At 43.3% G+C, this 18,794-nt stretch overlaps 1 protein-coding gene across 3 annotated transcripts in view; it reads left to right on the forward strand.

The window, feature by feature from the left end:
- The first annotated feature begins 15,346 nt into the window (after nucleotides 1-15,346).
- The window catches only part of LOC125458135 (E3 ubiquitin-protein ligase TRIM8-like), a 75,355-nt gene continuing 71,907 nt past the window's right edge, over nucleotides 15,347-18,794 (forward strand). For all 3 annotated transcript variants that reach the window (XR_009446619.1, XM_048543038.1, XM_048543039.2), the window contains exons 1-2: nucleotides 15,347-15,665; nucleotides 17,031-17,096. The gene's annotated coding sequence lies outside the window, so the exon portion shown is untranslated. The remainder of the gene's footprint in view (nucleotides 15,666-17,030; nucleotides 17,097-18,794) is intronic.

Consider the following 18,794-nt stretch of genomic DNA (forward strand, 5'->3'; position numbering starts at 1 on the left):
ACAATATTCAGAAACATTCACTCCAGCAACCCTCAGTAGCAGCAGTGTGTATCATCTGGAAGATGGATTGCAGAAATACATCAAGTCTTTTTAGGCAACAGCTTCAAAACCCATGCTAAAAGGCAAGGGCAGCAGATACATGGGGACATCACAAGTTTCTCTCTGCACCACTCACCATCAGACTTGGAAATACATCTCTGCAGCTGGGTCAGTCATGTTCCCACATACCTGCTGTCATTCTCCCTTTTAGATGGTCGTGGTTGTGGCTTTGGAACGTGCTGTCTAAGGAACCTTAAAATTTCTACAGTTCATGTTGTAGACGGTATACACTGTTGCTATTGAGCGTCAGTAGTGGGGTTAGTGATTGTGGATGTGATACCAATCAAATAGCTGCTTTGTCCTCAAACTTGTTGGAGTTGGACTCCCCTAAGCAAATGGGAAACATTTCATCTTGCCACTGATCTGTGTCTTATAGATGGTGGACAGTCTTTGGGGAGTCAGAAGGTGAGTTATTCGCTGTGTAGAATTCCTATCCTCTGACCTGATCTGGCAGCTGTAGTATTTATGTGGATGGTGCAGTTCAGTTTAGAATAAAATAGAAGAATAGCCTTTATTTTCTTGTGCGCTCGAATGAGTGCAGTGTTTGTAATGTCACTGCTTTTGCACCATCTTAGGTATTGAGTACCGAGGTACAGATACTTTAAGTATTTGTTACAGAATTGAAAGAGTTTAAAAATGTATTTCAAAGCAAAACTTTTTTTTATAAAGTACTCAAATTGCTCAAAGCCCAGAATAAGAATAAAAGCATCTTTTAAAAAGTGTCCAAATTATAGGCCTTTTCACCAAGTCCGTACGCACCGGGTTTGAGTGTACAAAGCCTTGCTGCCACCGACCTTGTCTCACCTCTGCCAGGACTGGTCTGCCAGACTTGCCTGGGCTTGAACTGCTTCCTGCATCAGGCTGTGGCCTGTGACTCTCCTCCGGAGCTTGCCCTTGGCTACTTTTTAGTGGCTTCAGGATGTTGATAGTGGGAGACTCCGATGGTAACATCACTGGGGTGATAGGTAGATTTTCTTTTGTCTGAGGTAGTCACTATCAACACTTGTGCAGAGCAGATGTTATCAGTCACTTTTAGCCTGAGACTGGATATTTGGACATGGACTGCTTTAGTGTCTGAGGACTTTCAGTGGTGCTGAACGTTATACAGTCAGTGAGCATTCTACTTCTGACCTTCTTATGCAGGGAAGGTCCTTGGAGCAGCTGGCAGTTGTTGGGCATAAGGCACTATCCTGAGGAAACCCCACAGAAGTGTCTTCAGATTAAGCTAAATGATCTCTGACAGCTACAACCATGTTTCTTTGTGCTACACATGACTCCAGTCATGAGGGATTTTTTCCCCGATTCCCATTAACACCTGTTTTACTTGGGCTCCTTCATGTCATAGACAGTCAAATGCTGCCTTTAAGTTAAAGACAGCCATTCTGACCTGACTTCGTCATCCAAACATGGACATAAGAGTTGAACTCAAGGTTGTATAAAGACAGGAGATGAGTGATTCTGGCAGAAACCAAATTGAGTTAGTGCTAAGCAAATGCTGCTTGATAGCATCGTTAATGACTGCATCCATCATTTTGCTAATGATCAAGGGGAGGCTGGGGCAGTAATTGGCTGGGTTGGATTTTTGAGTACACAGAATGTGGCTGGGCTGATTCCCACTCTGGGTAGATGCCAGTGTTGTAGCTGTATTGGAATGAAGAAAAATACATGTGACAATTTATTGCCTTTGATTGTTCACTGGTAATTAAGCCTACCTACAGGGGAATTCTTGGTGAGAATTAAGACTAGGGAGTAGAAACTGGGGCTCCAGTAGGCATACAAGTATAGATGGATGCAGAATTTCATGCTTTCAGACTACTCTCCTGACACAACTCAGTTTGAGAGTCATTGGCCTCCATGTGTTCAGGAAAATCTGGCCACTAGTAGCTAGCCAATTCAGTTTGCCAAGTTCTGTTTTGAGAAGCCAATTGAAATTTTCCAGTTGGCCACTACTTTCCTTGAGGCATTAGTGTACAGTGTGGCTGATTGAAGATGACTTTCCAATTGCAGACAGATGACAGGGTTGTGCCTTACAACATCTTTAAATTTGCTGCTCAATTAGTGAAGAGGTCACTTACTACTGTACATAACTTTATCATGCTGTTTTTCAGAAATTATTAGAATTATGCAGCTCTTCTTGAAACACTTCCTTAGTTGATTCACTGTAACTCAATAAATATTATTTATAGCTTCCATCTTGCAGTGGATTTGAGCTAATTTACATCCAACAACCTGCTGTAAAAACTCTGGTCAAAATGTGTGACCAATTCCACTACAACCACTGCGACAAATCATAACATTGTGTAACAACATACAGCATACTAAATAAAACAGACAAGAACATTCTTTTAAAGAAAAGCAATTTTGTCAAGTTTTCCAATGTTAGTTAATAGCTGCTTTATAACATTCCAGAAGATTTGATGTTGTGGCCATTTTGGAGACTTGGATAGAGCAGGGATAGGAATGGTTGTTGCAGGTTCCAGGGTTTAGATGTTTCAGTAAGATCAGGGAAGGTGGTAAAAGAGGTGGAGGTGTAGCATTGTTAGTCAAGGACGATATTAAGGTGGCAGAAAGGACATTTGAGGACTTGTCTGAGGTGGTGTGGACTGTTAGAAACAGGAAAGGAGAGGCCACCCTGTTGGGAGTTTTCTATAGGCCTCCAAAAAGTTCCAGAGATGTAGAGGAAAGGATTGCAAAGATGATTCTGAATAGGAGTGAAAGTAACAGGGTAGTTGTTATGGGAGACTTTAACTTTCCAAATATTGACTGGAGACGCTATAGTTTGAATACTTTAGATGGGTCAGTTTTGTCCAAAGTGTGCAGGAGGGTTAAAATAGTATCAGAGATAATGGGAACTGCAGATGCTGGAGAATTCCAAGATAATAAAATGTGAGGCTGGATGAACACAGCAGGCCAAGCAGCATCTCAGGAGCACAAAAGCTGACGTTTCGGGTCTGGACCCTTCATCAGAGAGGGGGATGGGCAGAGGGAACTGGAATAAATAGGGAGAGAGGGGAGGCGGACCGAAGATGGAGAGTAAAGAAGATAGGTGGAGAGAGTATAGGTGGGGAGGTGGGGAGGTAGGGAGGGGATAGGTCAGTCCAGGGAAGACGGACAAGTCAAGGAGGTGGGATGAGGTTAGTAGGTAGATGGGGGTGCGGCTTGGGGTGGGAGGAAGGGCTGGGTGAGAGGAAGAACCGGTTAGGGAGGCAGAGACAGGTTGGACTGGTATTGGGATGCAGTGGGTGGGGGGGGGGGGGGGGGGGGTGGGGGGAGAGCTGGGCTGGTTGTGTGGTGCAGTGGGGGGAGGGGACGAACTGGGCTGGTTTAGGGATGCAGTAGGGGAAGGGGAGATTTTGAAACTGGTGAAGTCCACATTGATACCATATGGCTGCAGGGTTCCCAGGCGGAATGAGTTGCTGTTCCTGCAACCTTCGGGTGGCATCATTGTGGCAGTGCAGGTGGCCCATGATGGACATGTCAGCTAGAGAATGGGAGGGGGAGTGGAAATGGTTCGCAACTGGGAGGTGCAGTTGTTTGTTGCGAACTGAGCGGAGGTGTTCTGCAAAGCGGTCTCCAAGCCTCCGCTTGGTTTCCCCAATGTAGAGGAAGCCACACCAGGTACAGTGGATGCAGTATACCACATTGGCAGATGTGCAGGTGAACCTCTGCTTAATGTGGAATGTCATCTTGGGGCCTGCGATAGGAGTGAGGGAGGAGGTGTGGGGGCAAGTGTAGCATTTCCTGCGGTTGCAGGGGAAGGTGCCGGGTGTGGTGGGGTTGGAGGGCAGTGTGGAGCGAACAAGGAGTCACGGAGAGAGTGGTCTCTCCGGAAAGCAGACAGGGGTGGGGATGGAAAAATGTCGTGGGTGGTGGGGTCAGATTATAGATGGCGGAAGTGTTGGAGGATGATGCGTTGTATCCTGAGGTTGGTAGGGTGGTGTGTGAGAACGAGGGGGATCCTCTTAGGGCAGTTGTGGCGGTGGCGGGGTGTGAGGGATCCATTACGGGAGACGTGGTCAAGGGCGTTCTCGATCACTATGGGGGGAAAGTTGCGGTCATTGAAGAACTTGGACATCTGGGATGTGCGGGAGTGAATGTCTTATCGTGGGAGCAGATGCGGTGGAGGCGGAGGAATTGGGAATAGGGAATGGAATTTTTGCAGGAGGGTGGGTGGGAGGAGGTGTATTCTAAGTAGCTGTGGGAGTCGGTGGGCTTGAAATGGACATCAGTTACAAGCTAGTTGCCTGAGATGGAGGCTGAGAGGTCCAGGAAGGTGAGGGATGTGCTGGAGATGGCCCAGGTGAACTGAAGGTTGGGGTGGAAGGAGTTGAAGTGGATGAACTGTTCGAGCTCCTCTGGGGAGCAAGAGGCGGCGCCGATACAGTCATCAATGTACCGGAGGAAGAGGTGGGGTTTGGGGCCTGTGTAGGTGCTGAAGAGGACTGTTCCACGTAACCTACAAAGAGGCAGGCATAGCTGGGGCCCATACGGGTGCCCATGGCCACCCTCTTAGTCTGTAGGAAGCAGGAGAAGTCAAAAGAGAAGTTGTTGAGGGTGAGGACGAGTTCAGCTAGGCGGATGAGTGTCGGTGGAGGGGGACTGGTCAGGCCTGCGGGACAGGAAGAAGTGGAGGGCCTTGAGGCCATCTGCATGCGGAATGCAGGTGTATAGGGACTGGGCATCCATGGTGAATATGAGGTGTTGGGGGCCAGGGAATTGGAAGTCGTGGAGGGCGTGGGTGGTGTCACGGATGTAGGTGGGGAGTTCCTGGACCAAAGGGGAGAAAATGGAGTCCAGATAGGTGGAGATGAGTTCGGTGGGGCAGGAATTTCCGGAGAGACCACTCTCTCTGTGACTCCCTTGTTCGCTCCACACTGCCCTCCAACCCCACACACCCAGCACCTTCCCCTGCAACCGCAGGAAATGCTACACTTGCCCCCACACCTCCTCCTCACCCCTATCCCAGGTCCCAAGATGACATTCCACATTAAGCAGAGGTTCACCTGCACATCTGCCAACGTGGTATACTGCATCCACTGTACCCGGTGTGGCTTCCTCTACATTGGGGAAACCAAGCGGAGGCTTGGAGACAGCTTTGCAGAACACCTCCGCTCAGTTTGTCAACAAACAACTGCACCTCCCAGTTGCGAACCATTTCCACTCCCCCTCCCATTCTCTAGATGACATGTCCATCATGGGCCTCCTGCACTGCCACAATGATGCCACCCGAAGGTTGCAGGAACAGTAACTCATTCCGCCTGGGAACCCTGCAGCCATATGGTATCAATGTGGACTTCACCAGTTTCAAAATCTCCCCTTCCCCTACTGCATCCCTAAACCAGCCCAGTTCGCCCCCTCCCCCCACTGCACCACACAACCAGCCCAGCTCTTCCCCACCCCCCCCCCCCCCCCCCCACCCACTGCATCCCAATACCAGTCCAACCTGTCTCTGCCTCCCTAACCGGTTCTTCCTCTCACCCATCCCTTCCTCCCACCCCAAGCCGCACCCCCATCTACCTACTAACCTCATCCCACCTCCTTGACCTGTCCGTCTTCCCTGGACTGACCTATCCCCTCCCTACCTCCCCACCTATACTCTCTCCGCCTATCTTCTTTACTCTCCATCTTCGGTCCGCCTCCCCCTCTCTCCCTATTTATTCCAGTTCCCTCTCCCCATTCCCCTCTCTGATGAAGGGTCTAGGCCCGAAACATCAGCTTTTGTGCTCCTGAGATGCTGCTTGGCCTGCTATTTTCATCCAGCCTCACATTTTATTATCTTGTGCAGGAGGGTTTCCTGACAGCACGTAAATAGGCCAACAAGAGGTGAGGCCACATTGGATTTGGTACTGGGTAATGAGCCAGGCCAGGTGTTAGAATCTGAGGTCGGTGAGCACTTCGGTGATAGTGACCATAATTCGGTTACATTTACTTTAGTAATGGCAAGGGTTAGAGGATACCGCAGGGCAAGAGTTATAGCTGGGGAAAGGCAATTGAGACCATTAGGGAAGATATAGGATGGGGAAGGAAACTGCAGGGGCTGGGCTCAAATGAAATATGGAGCTTGTTCAAGGAATAGCTACTGCTTGTCCTTGACAAGTATGTACCTGTCATGCAGGGAGGAAGTGGTCAACCGAGGGAACCATGGCTTATTAAAGAAGTTGAATCTCTTCTCAAGAGGAAGGAGGAGGTTTATGTAAAGATGAGATGTGAAAGCTCAGTTTTGGTGCCTGAGAGTTGCAGGTTAGCTAGGAAGGACCTAAAGAGAGGTAAGAAGAGCCAGGAGGGGACATGAGAAGTCTTTGGCAGGTAGGATCAAGGAAAACCTTAAAGCTTTCTATTGGTATGTCAGAAATAAAAGAATGACTAGAGTAAGATTAGGGCCAGTCAAAGACATTATTGGGAAGTTGTGCATGGAGTCGGAGATAGGAGAGGCGCTAAATGAATATTTTTCAGCAGTATTCAAAGGAAAAAGACAATGTTGAGGAGAATACTGAGATACAGGCTATTAGACTAGATGGGATTGAGGTTCATAAGGAGGAGTTGTTAGGAATTCTAGAAAGTGTGAAAATAGATGAGCCCCTTGGGCTGGATAGGTTATCCTAGGATTTTCTAGGAACCTAGGGATGAGATTGCAAAGCCTTTGGCTTTGATCTTTGTCATCATTGTCTACAGGAATAGTGCCAGAAGACTGAAGGATCACAAATGTTGTCTCCTTCTTCAAGAAGTGGAGTAGGGACAACCCTGGTAATTATAGTCCAGTGAGCCTTACTTGGGTTGTGGGTAAAGTGTTGAAAAGGATTATAAGAGATAGGATTTATAATCATCTAGAAAGGAATAATTTGATTTAGGGATAGTTAACACAGTTTTGTGAAGGGTACGTCGTGCCTTGCAAATTGTTGAGAAGGTGACCAAACAGGTGGATGAGGGTAAAGTGGTTGACGTGTATATAGATTTCAGTAAAGTGTTTAAGGTTCCCATGGTAGGCTATTGCAGAAAATTCGGAGTCATGGGATTGAGGGTGATTTTAGTGGTTCGGATCAGAAATTGGCTAGCTGTAAGAAGGCAGAGGGTTAGGGTTAATGAGAAATGTTCATCCTGGAGTTCATATACTTGTGGTGTACCACAAGGGTCTGTTTTGGGGCCACTGCTGTTTGTCATTTGTAAAATTGACCTGGGTGAGGGGATAGAAGGATGGGTTAGTAAATTTGTGGATGACACTAAAGTCCGTGGAGTTGTGGATAGTGCGGAAGGATGTTACAGTTTAGAGGGATATAGATAAGCTGCAGAGCTGGGCTGAGAGGTGGAAAATGGAGTTTAATGTGGAAAAGTGTGAAATGATTCACTTTGGAAGGAGTAACAGGAATACAGAGTACTGGGCTAATGGTAAGATTCTTGGTAGTGTGGATGAGCAGCGAGATCTGTGTCCATGTGCATAGATCCCCGAAAGTTGCCACCCAGGTTGATAGGGTTATTAAGAAGGCGTACTGTGTGATAGGTTTTATTGGTAGAGGGATAGAGTTTCAGAGCCATGAGGTCATGTTGCAGCTGTACAAAACTCTGGTGTGGCCACACTTGGAGTATTGTGTACAGTACACGTTATAAAGGATGTGGAAGCCTTGGAAAGGGTGTAGAGGACATTTACCAGGATGTTGCCTGGTATGGATGGAAGGTCTTATGAGGAAAGGCTGAGAGACCTAAGGCTATTTTCATTGGAGAGAAGAAGGTTTAAGAGGTGACTTAATAGAGACATAGAAGATGATCAGAGGATTAGATAGGGTGGACAGTGAGAGCCTTTTTTCCTTGAATGGTGATGGCTAGCATGAGGGGACATAGCTTTAAATTGCGGGGTGATAGATATAGGACAGATGTCAGAGGTAGGTTCTTTACTCAGAGTAGTAAGGTTGTGGAATGCCCTGCCTGCAACAGTAGAAGACTCACCAACTGTAAGGGCATTTAAATGGTCATTGGATAAATATTTGGATGATAATGGAATAGTGTAGGTTAGCTGGGCTTCAGGTTGGTTTCACAGGCCTCAACAACATCGCGGGCTGAAGGGCCTGTACTGCACTGTAACGTTCTATGTTCAAACCTGACTAAAAGCATACAAATTCTCATTTGGGCAGTACACTATGTAGATAGGATGATTAAATTCATCCATTTTTCTTTGAGTTTTTCTTTACAAACTTGTGAATGGGCCTAAAATCAGTGAAAAGATTAGTTCCACCTTCTTCCAGCATGGTGATTCGGAGTGGATACTTCATCTTGGTTTGACTCTCTGTCCATCGCTCATGCTCTCGCGTGTATTTGCTCTCTCGCTCGTGCATGCTGTCTGTCTGTCTGTCTCTTTCAGAATGCTTCTTCTGTGCTAGAGGGCCTCCTACTGGCCTTCCAGTTTTGGAACCCTGACCATTATCTTTCATTGGATTGAGTCTGCCCTCTCTCAATTAACTGCTAAATGCCGGGAAAGTAACAGCAGGGCAAATGTTCGCAACATGAAATTCAGAGTCTGCAGTTTGGCTATGATGGCAAAATTCAGGAGACCACAGGGAAAATCTTGTCCTGGATTTGTCTTGTCTTGCCCAAAATGGAAGCAAAGAATAAAGAGGAACAAAGAAAGGGAAGCAAGAGTTAATCCAAGTTCAGAATAGGTTAAGAAGAATTTTGAGGAAGAACATGTGGAAAATTACTTCCAAGTGTAAGAAACATTGAGTAGAATTTGGAGGGTTAAATTTTACAAGCGTTATATGATGCAAGCAAACTTTTTCAGTCAGTTATTTAATCACTCAAGCATGAAAAGATGATAACAGCAAAGATATGCACATCCATACAGTAAAGGGCAAGGAAGACGACAGAGGAAAGAAAGCAACTTACCTGGGAGTAAAGCCCAACATCTCAAAGTCAAAGAAATTTAATAATTTGGGTCAGAAAGATATATGTTTGTTTGTGTTTAGTTTACTCACTGATGCAAATGATTTACAAAGGATGCATAGAACATAGATCACATACACCCCCACCCTTTCCTACCCTTACACTATCACTGTCTCTATACAGTTAAAGTCCCTATAATAAATATAACTATATTGTGATATTTGCATTTCCTTCCGATTTATTATTGCACATCTCTTTTCACCAGTTGTGGCTTAGTTACATTGAGCAATATAATTGAACCCTTTCTATTCCTTATTATAAGACAAATTGATTCTGTCCTTGAATTCTCCAAGGTTCTTCCCTTCCTCCCAAGTTTCTTTCTTTCGCACTGCAATAGTCTCCTTAACAAAAGTGCACACCTCTCTTGTTTCCCGTCTTTTTTCTGAATCTCAATTAAATATTTTAGAGGCAGGCCTGTACTACTTTGAGCTGGTCACTCCCCAATCTTATTATGAACAGTGTTCACATATGTGGCTCACATGGTGTTTGATTTAGACTTCATTATTTTCTTCTATACTCTGAGTCCATCTATTAGTGTCTAGTACTATCTGTCTGTCCTTCTCCCAGCACTTTGAGCAGGCTGGTATTGCGTTCCAATCTCCTCTCCTAGTTCCCATACATCTGTTTAAGAGTTGAAAGTCTGCTCAAATATGCAAATCACCCTGCAAGGAACTCGGTTCGTGCTCTGGTCTAATGCAACCCATTTATCTTGTACAAGTGCTATCTTCCATCTAAGATTGGTGGAGTAGCAGATAGTGAAGGGGACTGTCAGAGATTACAGCAGAAAATAGACAGACTGGAGAGTTGGGCAGATAAATGGCAGATGGAGTTCAATCTGGGCAAATGTGAGGTGATGCATTTTGGACAATCAAATTCAAGGGCGAACTATACAGTAAATGGAAAAGTCCGAGGGGAAAATTGATGAACAGAGATCTGGGTGTTCAGGTCTATTGTTCCCTGAAGGTGACATCGCAGGCCAATAGGGTGGTCAAGAAGGCAATTGGCATGCTTTCCTTCATTGGGCGGGGTATTGAGTACAAGAGTTGGCAGGTCATGTTGCAGTTGTATAGGACTTTGGTTCGGCCACATTTGGAGTACTGTGTACAGTTCTGGTCGCCACATTACCAAAAGGATGTGGATGCTTTGGAGAGGGTGCAGAGGAGGTTCACCAGGATGTTGCCTGGTATGGAGGGTGCTAGCTATGAAGAGAGGTTGAGTAGATTAGGATTATTTTCATTAGAAAGACGGAGATTGAGGGGGGGACCTGATTGAGGTCTACAAAATGATGAGGGCTATAGACAGGGTAGATAGCAAAAAGCTTTTTCTCAGAGTGGGGGACTCAATTACTAGGGGTCATGAGTTCAAAGTGAGAGGAAGAAAGTTTAAGGGAGATATGTGTGGAAAGTTCTTTACACAGAAGGTGGTAGGTGCCTGGAACGCGTTGCCAGTGGAGGTGGTAGGCGCAGACATGTTAGCGTCTTTTAGGATATATTTGGACAGGTACATGGATGTTCAGGGAACAAATGGACACAGAGCGTTAGAAAATAGATGACAGGTTAGACCGAGGACCTTGATCGGCGCAGGCTTGGAGGGCCGAAGGGCCTGTTCCTGTGCTGTAATTTTGTTCTTTGTTCTTTGTTCTTTGTTCCCCTGAGCCTGTCTGAGTGGTCTAAAGCCTTCCCTTCTACATTATCTTTCCAGCCACTGTTTTTCATCTGCCTTCTCTTCCTTTTTGTATACTCAATTGCAAGTGGCACTGGGAGTAATCCAGGGATTACCACTTTAGAAATCCTGCTTGCTAATGTTCTACCTATCTTTCTAAATTCAGATTGCAGGACTATTTTCCGGCTCATATTTATCTCCTTTTAATGCCATTGCGGACCACCACATTTGGCTGTGCACCCTTGTGCAGAAGTATTGCAGCCTTTGTGACATTCTTCAGTCTAGCACCAAGGAAGCACCATTCCTCCCATGTGGGGTGTGGGGTGTGGGATGGGCCCAGGCTCATCGGTGGAAGGAGTGTGAATCAGAACATTAAATTTAGACTATTGACTAAAGGAGCAACTTTTTACTAAGCAAGTGGTAAAGATCAAAAATACGCCATGTAAAAGTATAGCTGATGCAGATTTTGTCATGGCTTTCAAAAGGGCTTTGGCTAAGAGCTGGAAGGGGAAAAAAATTGCAAGGGTAGAGGAGTGGAACTTGCTGAGTTGCTTTTGGCATGGACATGATCGATCAATTGATCTCTCCGTCTGTGCTGTAATCCTGTGCTGCTAAGAGTTTTGCAGCTATGTAGAAATGCTTGTGAACAGAGCAAATGTAAATCCACCTCTCCTAAATTTGCAGATTAATCAATAGAAACGCAAATAGAATAAACATTATTCAATGGTCAGGATTAAACATTAACTAATACTGCATATGTTTGGTTTCGGCAGCCGTGGAAACCATTTTGAAACCTCAGTGGATCAGTGAGGCAATTATTCTGTTTTTGGTTGAGTGGCAATCATAGCAGGAGTACTGAGAGATCTCCATGCCCTTATTGAAATAATGGCATAGAATCTTGAATCTCTCGTCAAATAAATACCACATTAGAGGGATTAATTCTCATTTTCACTTTCCTATCACTCTGCTCTCTAATTATGCAAATGTGCAATAAACACAATTTTAAGGTATACGTGGTACAGACATCTCACACGTTTATGTTTGTGGTGGTATAAGAAATAGGCGCTTTGTATTGAATGAGACTGGTGTGATCGTTCAGGTCAAGGTCAAACTTAAGTGCAGTATATTACATCCTTCATCTAATATGAGTTGTTACAAAATTGCTTATCTTGCTATATTAGAGTCATTGTTGACACTTGTGATATAACATAGCAACCAAAGTGATCACTGATAACTATGCCTGGCAACATTGCTATTTCTGCCTAGTACAGCATGTAATAATTTCATAGTGAAGGTGATTGTGAAAAAGATGTACAGTTTTTAGCTAGTCGTTTGAACTCTCATAGAAAGTCATCAATAGAATAGATATTGCTAGGGGGCAAGATCTATCCATCGCGGATATTCCCTTTCTGGGGTACAGCATGGATAAGGTATCTGCTTCTTCAATTAACGAAACAAATTTGAAATCATCATGGTTTTAACTTTTTACTATGTATTTTAAGAAGCAATCTGCAGTCCAACTCCTAATGCCCAAGAACATTTTTGGTGCAGTATTGTTTCTTGTCGTCAATCATGCATTGTAAGAAACAACAACTAGCCAATAATTACAAGGGAAGAAATTTTAGATAAATATAAATCATTACTCAGCTTTTTTAAAAAAAAACTTTCATCACTGGCAACTTTACAAATGACCTTTTGTTGCCTTCTCCTGCATCTGGAGTTAATCTCACGTGAAATATGTCAAACTTTTAAAAGATGTTGTGCTCCACCTGTTATTGTCTTTCAAACACATGGAACATCAAAAGGAACTGAATAAATCAAATTAGTCAGATTTAGGAGATTACCACTTACATCTCCTCTGAGAACAAGAAAATGTGGTGTAGGTCGAAGATATAATCCACATTCCACTTTGCATCGTAGAGCCGAAAATTAACAACTTATGGTTAGTTCTCTAGTTAGGACTAGTCCTTTTAAAAGGAATTAATACTTTTCTAGTTTTGTGTCTAAGTAATGTTCTGCATTTAACTCGATGCACTAAAATGAATTTATGATCATCCTAGAAATTCCAACTGAAGAAAATCTTCAGGAAGCATGTAGAATTTTTTGCATGATTCTCCCTTCTTAGCCTGTATCTCATTATGCAGTGTGCAGTTTAAATATCAAGTAGGATTTATTTCTGTTCTTCTTATCAAAAGAGCACATAAAATATGTAACGCTTCCACTTCTGTTGTTACGTTTTTACAATCTAACATCTTCCATGAAGATACGTAGTTGCATTTCATTGACATAATTTATTTAGTCTTCATGACATATGATTTATTTTCTACTATTTACAGTAATAATCATGGTTTTTCTTTTTCTGGGCTGCTAGTGTGGTCCACTGTTTCATTTATATTTATAGTCTGGATTTTATCATGGCCTTTGCAACCCACTGTCCACACCAAATGGGGAGGTTCAGATTCACACAGACAGGGTTCAAGCACTGTCAAAGCTGGCTTCCTTACGGTGGTTTTTTTAATTCTTTATTCATTTATGGGATGAGGGCGCAGGCAGTATTTCTTGCCCATCCCTAATTCCCCAGAGAGCAGTTAAGAGTCAACCAGGTTGCTGTAGGCCAGACCAGCTAAGAATAGAAATTTCCGTCCTTAAGGGACATTAGTGAACCAGATGGGTGTTTTTTTTCCCAACAATTGACAATGGGTTCACAGGCATCATTAGTCTCTTAATTCCAGATATTAATTGAATTCAAATTCCACCATCTGCTGTGTTGAGTTTCAAACCCAGGTCACCACAGCATTATCTGGGTCACTGAATTAACAGTCCAGCGAAAAGACAACTGATCTGTCAGCTCCCCTATGTCTGGCTGAATGGTCACCTTAAATTTAAGGATGGACAGCAGACTACTGATGCAGCCAGGCCCCTTGATAGCTTGCACTGTGGTTAAAAAATTAAAAGGGGTCCAGGCTAAAGGGCTCAGATGGATGGATGAAGAACAACTTCTTTTCGATAGGTTGATTTCAAGCTTTTATGCATGTAGCTCACACTTTGTAGCATGGAACTATTGGCTCAAGCTTGCAGAATGGAGGATGCCTTTCTTGAGTTGATCTCCACACCTGGTTGAAAGTTGCTCAAATGCTGACATAATGCCAATTAGGCATCAAAACCATCCCTAACCAAGGCCATATTTGTCAATTCATGCCCACCCCCACTGCCATCGTACAGGCAGCAAACTGTTTAACAGATGGCCACTGGGAAACTTCTCCGGCGCTAGTCATGCATTAGGGAGCTATCATCACACACGGATACACAGACACACAGTCTTTCTATGCCTCTTGGTATGATTGTCATTTCCTTCTGTATATCTAGATATCCAGTCTTGGATTTCTCTTGGCATCCAGCTGATTTACTCAAATACTGTACCCTCTGTGGCTTAGGTAGTAGATTTTATTTACTGAATATGTCCTGTCAGTGCTCTAGAGCAGGATGTCAGTGCTAACAATGTCACTATTTTGGTCCCCAGAACCGGAAATTGGAATTGGACGAGGTGTACTCATTGCTGCTGATTCTGCTTCACCCTTTCTATTCTCCACTCCCTTCACTGAGCTGCTCACTACCCCCTTCCATTCTCTGGTCGCCTCACTGCCCCATTGATGCCCAATCTCCATTCTCTTTGCTATTCTGCTCCTCATTCCCTCCTGTTCCTTGTGCTGTGCTCACCCTATGATGTGGAGCCCATGAACTTGCATTGCTGTATCAGTGATTTAATAACTGAATAGCATGTTTCTATGAATTTATCAAAATTGGATTGCAACATATTTTTCAATGGCAGGGCTTGCATTATGGTAAGTTTGCTCTTGTAGTTTTATATTTACATTTTTAAAAAATCATATCAGGCGAACTCCTTTCTGCAATTTGTACTTGTTTTGTGAATATTGCAACTTTCATGGAACTGGCAGTTCCAAGGACTTGCTACAATTGACTGCTCCAAAATCTTACTCCAATTTTCTAATCAACCTGTTCAGTGATGTAATTGAATGACTCTGGAGCACATAGGGCTTGAAACCAGGTCTCTCAGTTCGGGGGCGTGACACTACCTCTGTGCCACAAGAGGGATGTCTTTGAAGCAACCTGTTTCGAGTTATTTATTGCATGCCTCTGGAGTAGGTGAGGCTTGAATTCAGGGTTCAATTCCACCTGGAAATAGGGTGAAGCATGTGCAAAGTTGTCAATAGATTACCCATTCAGTTCAGGGGTCATTGTAGAAAAATTCCTGGGTTACTGTTAGTTGGACAAGAAAACAGAGGCACGTTCCAAGTAACCATTAAGTTGTCTGCTGAGGAGCAAATTCGGAACACCACCTCAGCGTAGTCAGAATTCAGAAAAACATTCTTGAAATCAGTAGTGGACAATTAATTATACAGTTGGGGCTTTGTGAAAAGACAATACCACATGGGAAAACTATGCAGTCAGACCTCCGGAGGAAAATCTGAGTTAGAAGGCATTTACACATTGCAGTAAGAACTCAGTCCTGGAACCTGTAGGGGTTTGGAATGAAGCCTGTGCCATTAATAGCTTGATGCAGCTGTGAACAAGGGTGATATAATACTTCTGGATTCTTTACTTTGTGCAAAATAGAAACCTAAAGAATTGTGGATGCTGTAAATCAGGAACAGTCATCTGAGGCAGTGTTCGCTTGGACCTGAAACATTAACTCTGATTTTTTTCTGCACATTAACTTTTGTGCAGCTGAGTATTAGGGTTCAAGAAAAGAGAAATCCAGGGGTAGTACTAGCTTTGCGAAATCAGCTGCTTATGAAAAATCTGGAACCATGCTTGTAAGTGAGTTCCGGAAGGCAGTCTCCAGACTTTCTGAAAACATTTTCTCTGGAAAAGAAGATGACCGACCAGATTGTGAGCCAGACATTAATTTGAGACAGTCTATGACAAAGCAGCCCCTGATGGATTTTCAAAACCAGGTAATCCAAAGTGAACAGCTTGGATATCTTGTGAAGTTTTAATGAGATTTAGTGACTCAGTGAAACGGAGACGTACACTCCCGTGGACGAAAAGAGCAGCTGGCTGTTGGGGACAATTGCTGAAAAAACAAGGGACCAGTCATGTTTGTTATTTGACATGTTATTTGATCTGCTACGCTTATTTGTGCCATGTTATTTTTAGGATGTTAGAATATAAGATAGACCTAACTTTGTACAACCTAAGCATGTTTTGTCAGCAATATTTGTATGTGTCTGAATAAGTTTTGTTTGTCAATTCTTTGTTTGGTGAAAGAAACCTGGTTGAATGGTTTCTAGTACTAGACCAGATGACGCCTCTTAAACTCATAACCTTGGACCCATCGCTACTCGGGTAATTTTTTTTGTGAACCTTTGGAAGAGTTGGACCGGAAGGCAATCAGCACATTCCTGCAACGTCAGTGAAAACCTTCAAACAAATAAATGTCTCATTAGCTGCTTGTGACACATTAAATAATCATAGTCACAGGGAAACTGATTTGCTGCTAAATTTGAATTGCTATTTACAAAAAAAAACTTAGGAATTGCACATTTTAATGGCTCATGGTCCCACAAACTCATTCATTAGTAATTAGCCTGAAACCTTTTCGTTCAAAGAGGGTACTTTAATCATTTATGATAGGAGCATATTTTACAAATGCATCTAGCCATCCTGAATGATTTGATTTCTGAAACAACTTGTTCCCCATTATCTGCATTCTGTTAAATTTAAGAAATGAATTCACATGCTTTTCCAATATTCCATAGATATTTTAGCATGTGTATCTGGCTGGCTGTGTTCTTTCATTTCAAGGTGTTTTTAGACTTTACACTTCAATCTTGAGTTCTAAGGAAGGGTCACCAGACCTGAAATGTTAACTGTGTTTGTTTGTTTTTTTCCTTCTCAGATGCAGCCAGATCTGCTGGGCTTTTCTGGCAACATTTTTTTAAAATTCCTTTTTTATGCAGTCTGATCCTTATGTTCCAGATGAAACCTATACATTAATTTACTAAGTGAAGTGTGTGCTATATGATTTGTATTGTAATTGCACTTTCTGCAAGGATATACATCACTTGTAATTCATTGCGTAATACATGTTATCTGGAAGTCTGATCCTCTAGTAAACTCAACTTGCCAAACATTCTCAATTTCTGCCCAGAGTAATTGAATGTACGGACATCAGCAGGCTGTGTTCCTTTTAGGTTATATCACCCTGCAGGCAGCTTGAATTAGTGGGGTTGAATACACCGCCAGTTCTCTTGTTTTCTGCTATAAGTGGTTGTTGTAAGAGTTTGTTTTCTTACCTCTTTCCTTTCTTTATCTATTAGCCGGCAACATTCCAATTTAGCTGAAGACAAACATGACACAAAGGACAGAAAAGTGAAAAATTGAAGGTACAGTCCCTGAGGAATCACTTTGTGTAAGAATGTTTGTAGAAATAAGGGTCCTTGGAGAATTTCACTCAATTCGTCCTACTCGGTGAGGCAAAATGCTCCTGTCAGCTGTTTGAAAGGGACATTGTTGGCTTTGTTAAAGCTTTGGCTTAGCATTATGATACAACAACACCAACCTGGATTTATGTACTACCTTTTACAAAATCCAAGGCTTTTCAGGGAGAGCTCTCAAAATGAGACAGATAAGATAAATCAGATGACAAAAAGCTGGATCAAAGCTATATATAGAGGGGGAGAGAGAGAGAGAGAGAGAGAAGAGTGGCATGTTTTTAAATAGATGTGACGATGGCTGAATTGAAGAGGAGTGAAAAGTATTTGAAGAGAAGGAAGCATTAAAGTTATTGACTAATTTGGGAGCCAGAAAGAGAAGGGGAAGGCTCAATAAGTGAGTGCACTGACAAAACAATACTTAATACTGTTAAACACCACCCGCCCCCCCCCCCCCCATGTAATAGATGGGGGTGCCTGTCCAATTCTCTGACTGGTGAGTAGCACTGCTCATTTGAACAAATTTAAAGCTCAACCAATGCAGTTATTTTTCTTATCTCTATGGTCTTCTTTACAACAGTCAGTGAACTGAGATGTTTATGGATGTCTTCACCAACTGTCTTCTCTCTGTCCCTGTGTTTTGTGCTCACTACTTGTGTGAGGGACAAGAGAAGACCTGTTAATGATAGAAGGTACACATATTCATCTGAATTAAATTCTTGGTAAGTGCAGCATGCTCCTCCTTCATGTTGCAGAAAAATATTTCCCTCATGCTTCCTCAGACATAGTAAGAACTGCCAATGCTGGAGTCAGAGACAACACAATGTGGAGCTGGATGAACAAGGCAGACCAGGCAACATCAGAGGAACAAGAAAGTTGACATTTTGGGTCGGGACCATTTCTGAAGAAGGGTCCCAACCCAAAACATCAGCTCCCTCATACCTCCCGCCTGCTGTCAACAATTTCCTTAGAATTATCACTAAAACTGTTTGCAAGACTTCCCCACCCTGAATCCTCATTTTGCTAATTCTCAGTTTTCTTTTCAAGACTCTCCAGATTCAAAAGCCTTGATTTTTGCACTCTTACTTTAAATAATTGTTTTGAGATTACTTCATTTGATTGCATATCTTACTTACTGCCCATCTTAGAGATGTGCACAATGCAGAGAAAATGCAAAATTGGCAAGGTATATGCTCCTGGGCTGTGCAGAAGTAATTGCTCCTTCTCTCCCTCCCCCTCATCTCCCAGATACCACCACCACCACTTGGAATCCTCCTCTTGTCTTAATATTTAGACTATAGAGATGGCAGCACAAAATTAGATTAATTGAAGAATATATCAACCTTCCACACAAGCATCATCCTACCCCTTTTCATTCAACTCATTAGCACATCCATGTTTTTCTGCCTTGCAGTGATGATGGAGTACTCCCCAATTGCCTGGATAAGTACAGCTCCAACACAAAAACTTGACACCATCCAGAAAAAGCAACTTGCTTGAATGGCATCTCATGTAACACTGTCAACATTTAGTTCCACCGTCACAATGCATAGTAGCAGCAGTGTGTACCATCTGTAAGATGCTCTGATACAGATCTCCCAACTAGAAGATCAAGGATAACAGATGCATGGGAACAGCAGCACATGTAAG

The sequence above is a fragment of the Stegostoma tigrinum genome, chromosome 13 (assembly GCF_030684315.1).
Source record: "Stegostoma tigrinum isolate sSteTig4 chromosome 13, sSteTig4.hap1, whole genome shotgun sequence".
In the NCBI taxonomy this organism is placed as follows: domain Eukaryota; kingdom Metazoa; phylum Chordata; class Chondrichthyes; order Orectolobiformes; family Stegostomatidae; genus Stegostoma; species Stegostoma tigrinum.